At 36.2% G+C, this 8,043-nt stretch overlaps 1 pseudogene; it reads left to right on the top strand.

Moving 5' to 3' along the window:
- Nucleotides 1-4,810: 4,810 nt before the first annotated feature.
- On the top strand, nt 4,811-6,951 carry LOC142556823 (transcription factor MYB1R1-like; annotated as a pseudogene).
- Nucleotides 6,952-8,043: the final 1,092 nt, after the last annotated feature.

Genomic DNA, 8,043 nt, shown 5'->3' with positions numbered 1-8,043 from the left:
CTTGGATTTCTGTGAACATTGTGTCTTTGGGAAGCAAACAAAAGTTAAGTTTTCTAAGGCTGTAAATAGGACAAAAGCTACCTTAGATTACATACACTCTGATGTTTGGGGGCCTTCCAAAACATTTACACATGGAGGTGCCAAGTATTTCATCACATTTATTGATGACTTCTCAAGGAGAGTATGGCTTTATACTATGAAGCAGAAGAATGAGGCAATATAGAAGTTCATTGAATGGAAGGCACTGGTGGAAAATCAGACAGACAAGAAAATTAAGAGACTGAGGACTGATAATGGATTAGAGTTTGTGGAAAAGGAATTCACTGAATTATGTAAGAAGCATGGAATTGCTAGACAACTTACAATGAGGTATACCCCTCAACAGAATGGATTGGCTGAACGCATGAATAGAACCCTACTGGAGAGAGTGAGATGCATGCTGTCTAGTGCCAAGTTACCAATGAATTTCTGGGGAGAAGCTGTTAATACTGCAGCTTATCTAATCAACCGGTGTCCCTCTACTGCCTTAGATATGAAAACACCCATGGAAGTCTGGTCTGGAAAACCAGCCACCTATGATCACTTGAAAATTTTTGGCTCCACTGCATATATACATGTGAGTGAAGGAAAGCTAAAACCAAGGGCAAAGAAAGTGATTTTCTTAGGCTACCCTGATGGGGTAAAAGGTTATAGAGTATGGATGCCGGATGGTGTCTCTGGTAAGTGTGTGATAAGTAGGGATATTACATTCAATGAAAAAGATCTCCTACAAGATCATTCCACAAATGAGCTCACTACATTGCCAAGGAATGAAAGAACTGACATTTGTCCTAAGGTGGAGTCTATGGAATCTTCGTCAGGCTCTGAGCAGACAAATCAAGCTGACCAAACTGAACAGAAAATTGAGGTTAACAAAGGTGAAAACAACCTTGATGATTATGTAATGTCGAGGGATCGAGAAAGGAGAGAGATAAGACCTCTAGCAAGGTTTGGCTATGCTGATTTGATAGAATATGCCCTGAATGTAGTTGAGGATATCTGTGGAGATGAACCAAGAACCTATGAAGAAGAAATAAGGTGTCAAGATAGGGAAAATTGGAAATCTGCCATGGAGGAAGAGTTAATCTCCCTGCACAAAAACCAAACGTGGAAATTGGTGGAATTGCCAAAGGGACAAAAGTTAGTCAGCTGTAGGTGGATCTTTAAGAAGAAGGAAGGAATTCCTGGTGTGGAAAAGCCAAGATTCAAGGCAAGGCTGGTGGCAAGGGGGTTCATCCAAAGGGAATGAGTTGATTTTAATGAAATCTTCTCTCCGGTTGTAAAACACACCTCGATAAGGATCCTACTTTCCCTAGTAACCTCACAAGATTTGGAGTTGGAACAAATGGATGTGAGGACAACATTCCTACATGGAAACCTTGAGGAAACTATCTACACGAAACAACCTCAAGGTCATGAGACACCAGGAATGGAAGAAAGGGTATGCTTACTCAAGAGATCTCTCTATGGATTAAAGCAATCCCCTCGACAATGGTATAAACGGTTTGACAACTTCATGATTGATAATTCTTTCACCAGAAGCAAATATGACAGTTGCGTTTATTTTAAGAAGACATCGAGAGAATGCAAAGTGTTCTTACTACTTTATGTCGATGACATGCTGATGGCTTGTAAAGATATGAATGAAATTCAGAAACTAAAAGGGCAACTGTCGAATGAGTTTTAAATGAAGGACTTAGGGCCTGCGAAGAAAATTTTAGGCATTCAAATTCAGAGGGATAGACACAACAAGAAGATGTACTTATCACAAAGTGAATACATACATAAAGTGCTTGAAAGGTTTCAAATGGATAGGTCAAAGGAAGTCACAACTCCTTTGGCAACTCATTTCAGATTGTCAGGTGACCAATGTCCAAAAACACTAGATGAGCACAAATATATGATGAGAATTCCATATTCCAATGCTACAGGAAGTCTCATGTACGCCACGGTCTGCACAAGACCTGATCTTGCTCATGCTTCAAGTGTAGTTAGCAGATTTATGTCAAAACCTGGAAATATGCATTGGGAGGCTGTGAAGTGGGTGCTGAGATATCTTAAAGGATCAGTAGATCAAGGCTTGGTGTATGGTGAAGAACAAATCACAACTGAAAATTTGTTGGTGGGATACGTGGATGCTGACTATGCAGGGGATCTTGACAGAAGAAGATCCATTTCTGGTTATACGTTCATGTTGTATGGAAATTTGATAAGCTGGAAAGCAACAATTCAATCCATTGTTGCTTTGTCGACTACAGAGGCTGAGTATATTGCTATTACCGAAGCCACAAAAGAAGCCTTATGGTTGAAAGGATTGATTGGAGAGTTGATCAGTGATAAGGTGGAGGTAACTCTATTTAGTGACAGCCAAAGTGCCTCGCACTTGACCAGAAATCCTATGCATCATGAACGCTCAAAGCATATTGACGTGAGATCACATTTCATCAGAAACTTAGTTGAAGAAGGTAAAATTGAGATGAAGAAAATCTCTACAGATGAGAATCCAGCTGACATATTGACAAAACCAGTCACGAGTGCCAAGTTCCAACATTGTCTGAGATTGATCAATATTGGAATTATATCAAGGATCTGAAGAAACAGAGGAACTGATCAAGGATCACCAGGCTAAACCAAGGTGGAGATTTGTGGTTTAGACTTTATCATCAGCAAGGTCTGGTGGGCCAGCTTATTCTGTTGGGAGACTTATCACTTGTTGTTGGATCAAATGGGAATGGGGCCTGGAATATAAAGTAGCCCATTACATTGAAGGAAAGAGATTGTCTTCATAACTGAAATCATTCAAGGTGGTTGCTGGTTGTTCAGTTGGAATAATAACTGAAGCTGTGAGAGTTGTGCGACCATTCATATTGATTGAAGAGAAATTTTCTCTCATCTGGTTATTTTTCGTTTCTTGTAATCTCAATAAAAGTGATAAGGAAAAACTTGAGTGAATCACTGTAAAACTCCTTGATCTCAGTCGTGGTTAGTGGATTGATCCTTGATCAAGTGGACGTAGGACTGATTTATGGTCCGAACCACTATAAATTCTTCTTCTCATTCTTTTCGTTATTGCTTGATAAATTGCGGGAATAATCGGTTTCTTGATTGATCAATCACAACAATACGTTCATCTTATAGTAAAATCATCTCCAAAGTTTTTATTTTTCAATATAATTTATATATTTTAATATATATACGGGACCATGCATGTAAGAGCGTCAAAATCAATTATCAGATAAGATTTGTTTATTCAAATCACTATAGTAAGTTTTTTTGAGATAAATGGAAAAAAGTAAAAATTTTATGTGAGGCAGTCTCATGGGTCGTATTTTGTGAGACATGTATCTTATTTGGGTCATCCATAAAAAAAATATTAGTTTTTATTGTGAATATCGGTATGATTGACCTGTCTCACAGATAAATATTCGTGAGACCGTCTCACAAAAGACCTACTCAAGAAAAAAATTATATATTTTAGGTTTTATTTTATTTTGTTAAAAAAATTAATTAAAAGAAAATATACCTCTAAAAATACCCAAAAAATAAAATAAAAAATAATTTTCTAAGTTAAGAAGAGGAAAGAAGAAGATTTGAGTGGAAGAATGATAAGTGGGGTCGTAATAGCTATTATCCTCACACATCCCACCCTCCACCAATCGTGAATAAACAAAGCAATAGAGACAAAAGGTACTCGAAATACATTGCAATTTGCAAGAATATGCCATTTCGACGATGGATAACCTCCCTTCTTCTCCACCATCCATTTCTTTTTTTTTTTAATATATATATATATATATATATATATATTTTAAAACTGTATTGTAAAAAATTACACCTCAAATCACATTTGTAGTGCACATATCCCATTATTTTATTTTATTTTTATATGAACAAAATGTCAAAATCACATCTATTATGCAAATATCCAATTCTTGATTTATACTCTACGAACACACATAAGCAGTGTTCTAAAAGGCGTCGTCTAGACGACATCTAGGCACTAATCGATCGTCCATTGCCTATATTTTTAGAAAATCGATGTTTCTGATCACTATTAAAAAAATAGGTCGTGTAGGCTACTACTTAATTTAGTATATACAATTTTTAATTTTTTTTAAAAAAATTGTTCATCTTGTTTTTCAATTATTTGTATCAAATTAAAAGAAAAAATATGTTATTAATTTTGAGTTTAAATGAAAAAAAAATTATTAGATACAAATGAAGATAAATAAAAATTTAATACTCAAGTAAAAAGGAAAAAAACCACCAAAACGCTTAGATTCTAGGGGTGGATGGCTGCTACCAGTTTTAAAACAATGCATGTAAGCAATTGCGCATTTCTTAAATACGTGTCAAAATCCAGAATTGGGTAGTGAATTGATCTCGAGTAAGTCTCTTGTGAATTGGTCTCACGAATCTTTATCTGTGAGACGGATCAACTCTAACGATATTTACAATAAAAAGTAATACCCTTAGCATAAAAAGTAATATTTTTTCATAGATGACCAAAATAAGAGATCCGTCTCACTAAGTTTTTGTTAATTTTTTTTTTGACGTGGACTCTCAGCATTTCGTCGAAAAATATCTAAAATAAAAAATGCAAATTAATAGTCTAAAAACACAAAATGATCAATACCAAGAGACAAAATAAAAAAAACGTATGATAAAAAAAATACATAATAAAAAAATAGGGCAATGATTATGTGGGCGGCCTTTATTTCTAATGGAAGTCCTCATAACACTCGAGTATTTCCCAATCATTTACCAAATTGTTTTGACAAAATACCAAAATCTCATTGGACACTAAACAAATCAAAGAACACAAACCCCTCGTCCCTACGTGCATAAACTAAAGCTGCTCCTCACTTCCCGTAACTTCATTAATTATCTCCTTTTATTGCTTCCCCAAAAGTTCGCAGCTATGGCATCCCAGTCGGTGGGGAACGATGACCAAAACTCAAGAACGTGTTCGGAGCTCAGCGGCGACGGCGGTAAAGGGTTCATGCTATTCGGGGTGAGGGTTGTGGAAGGATCGTTTAGGAAGAGCGCCAGCACCAATAACTTAGCTCAATATGAGCATGCGCAGGACTCCAACAGTACTCATGATGTCATCGCCAACGGTTATGTCTCCGACGACATCGTACACCGGAGCCGCCACCGTAAGAGAGGCAAGTCGATCGTAGCACGTTAACTTCCCGATGATCATTTTTTGTCTTTTTCGATTGTTAATGCTTTGTCATCTCGAGTTTAACAACTTTGGTGATTGAATTTCTTGCAAACATGAGATGATCGTGAAATAAATAATTTTTTAGTTTTTCTTGGTTCATTCCGAAAACAGGTGTGGCTTGGAGTGAGGAAGAGCACAAGCTATTCCTACTAGGGCTGCAGAAAGTAGGGAAAGGTGATTGGAGAGGGATTTCAAGGAACTTCGTGAAGACACGAACGCCCACACAGGTTGCCAGCCACGCACAGAAGTACTTCCTCCGCCGGAACAACCACAACAGGCGCCGCCGGAGATCGAGCCTCTTTGACATCACCACCGACGCAGTATGACGTTACCTTATCCTATTTATCGATTATAATTTTTTTTATTATCGATTAAAATATATGTTTCATTAATAAAATCACACCACCTACTAACATTCAAAACGATCCGACCATAAACATAGGATAAAAAAGTGTTTCTCCTGATATAGCAATCGTGTTTTCAGTTGTACCATCTATTCATATCTTTATGTTCTCACTCGAGTCGTTGTGTTATTATTGTCATTATTCCACTCGATATGGTCGAGTCCGTCACAAATTATTTGATCAAAGTAAAAAGTTGTGCAAGACGGTTTCACATGTCGTATTTTGTGAGACGGATCTATTATGTGTGTCATCCACGACAAAATATTACTTTTTATGCTAAGAATATTACTTTTTATTGTAAATATCAGTAGAGTTGACCCGTCTCACATATAAAGATTCGTGAGATCGTATAAGAGACCTACTCTTGATCAAATATATATTTTTAAGAAAATCGACCACATTTTATAATGGTCGTCAAAATTAGAAGAATAGGGAAACCAAACACATCAACTGACGTCTAATGTAGGGCTTGTTCCAGTCAGAAAAGCACAACATTGGTGGATTTCTTTGTCTACCAATTGCGTGCTCGTACAGTCGTTTTTCAGTTTCTATCGAAAATGTTGACTTTTATTATCACTTTCTGACAGGTTTTGAGTTCAACAATTGAAGATCAAATTCATCTCGAAACCCCACCAATCCTGCCCCAAGAAAATGTAAACAAACATCTTGAGAAATTCCCAATTTCACCCTCTTTCCCATTGTCGATAAAACCTTTGATTGTACCAATTGAGAAAAATTCGATTGAAAATTTCTCACTGCTACAGCTTAACAATTCACCAAGGCCCCTCATGCCAATCCCCATTTTACCCCTCCCACCATCTTCGAAAATGGCGAAATTAGACCTAAATAAAGCCGCCACCACCACCCTTGACCACCCCTCCATCATTGTCACTTAATTTAACTACTCCGGCTCCATCCAACCAACAATCTCCGCCGCGTCCCCTGCCACCGCAATCTGGACGACGTGTGGCGGCTTTCGCTTTAATGGAAGTGGTGGAGATAGAATCATCAGTGTTGCTTGATGATGAGGAATGATTATTGGAAATATTGATAGTGATGTTTGTGTTGTAAAGTTTGAAAAATAAGAAAAGCTTAAAGTTATATTAGTTAGCTAGGTTCATATATTTTTAGATACTACATTATTTACTAGATGGATGGGGCATTCATGTACTCTAATCTATGCTAGGTCATGTCTTATCTCTTGTTTTGTAAAAGTAGCTAGAAAACGATGTGCATTTATTCTATGTTTTTAAGGAAGCATTTTGTTTATCTAGATAAATATCATTCTAGTCAAATATTCGCAAATCTCTGTGTTTATTTAAAAATTAAGCAGTAGTTGGAAGATTAGGGAATAAATAATCTTCCGTCGTTGGTTCTAACCTCCCTAATTTTCTTGACCGCCAAACGAAAATGAAACTACTAAAATATATGGTGGAAATTGACATCTTTGTATTAGATTAAATAACACGTGCAATTTAATGAGCCAAAGCTAATTAAGCAATTGAAATAAGTTTCCCGGATAAAGAAAGACAACTTCAAGGACGAACCTGTAGATAGCTAGGATCGATCTCTTCACCAACCTCTGATATCATTGTCACTGTTAGGTGTTATTTTTGGTTCCACAAAAACTCCTATGAGACGGTCTCACGGATCAATTTGAGACAGATATTTTATTTGAGTAATACATGAAAAATATTACTTTTTGTTCCAAAAATAGTATGTTAAATATGAGTAGGGTTGACCTGCCTCACAAATAAAGATCTTGAGACTTTATTGCAAGAGACCTACTCATTTGGTTGGATTAATTTTTTTGATTATTTTGAAAGGAAATTTATAATATTGATTTAAAGATTTTGGAGATAACTGAAAGAAATATTTTGTTGTATATATCTTGTAATTGTTGAAGATATTATGGAGATATAGAAAAATATTATTTTGATTAATATGAGAAGATATAGTGCAAGATCTGAAAAGATAATAGCTATCTCTGATATGATGATTTCTTTTATATAAAGTAGTGTTCATTCATTATGAAGATTGTCGAGGGTGACCATGTGTGCCAAGGTAGGCCGATGTGCTTTCATTGTTAAATCTTTAGAGCGGTTTGTTGATTGTTTCTTGTTGCTTTTATGCACTATATTAATTCAAATAATTTTCGGGAGAAGAAGGTGAGTTCTTGGGAGAGAGCGATATTTCTTGCATAGAACATATTTTATGTTGTAGGCTTGTGAGGTTGGTTGGGTGTGAAATTAACGAGCCAAAACGAAATTGTCTATTCTGTATTGTGACATATGTTGAGACAAACTACTGATAATTCCACCTCATCATTATGTTTTCAAAGCTTTTCAATTTATAGTACCATATACACATTTT

Source organism: Primulina tabacum, chromosome 9, assembly GCF_025594145.1.
Source record: "Primulina tabacum isolate GXHZ01 chromosome 9, ASM2559414v2, whole genome shotgun sequence".
NCBI classification, from domain to species: domain Eukaryota; kingdom Viridiplantae; phylum Streptophyta; class Magnoliopsida; order Lamiales; family Gesneriaceae; genus Primulina; species Primulina tabacum.
This window is presented reverse-complemented; position numbering and strand designations above follow the sequence as displayed.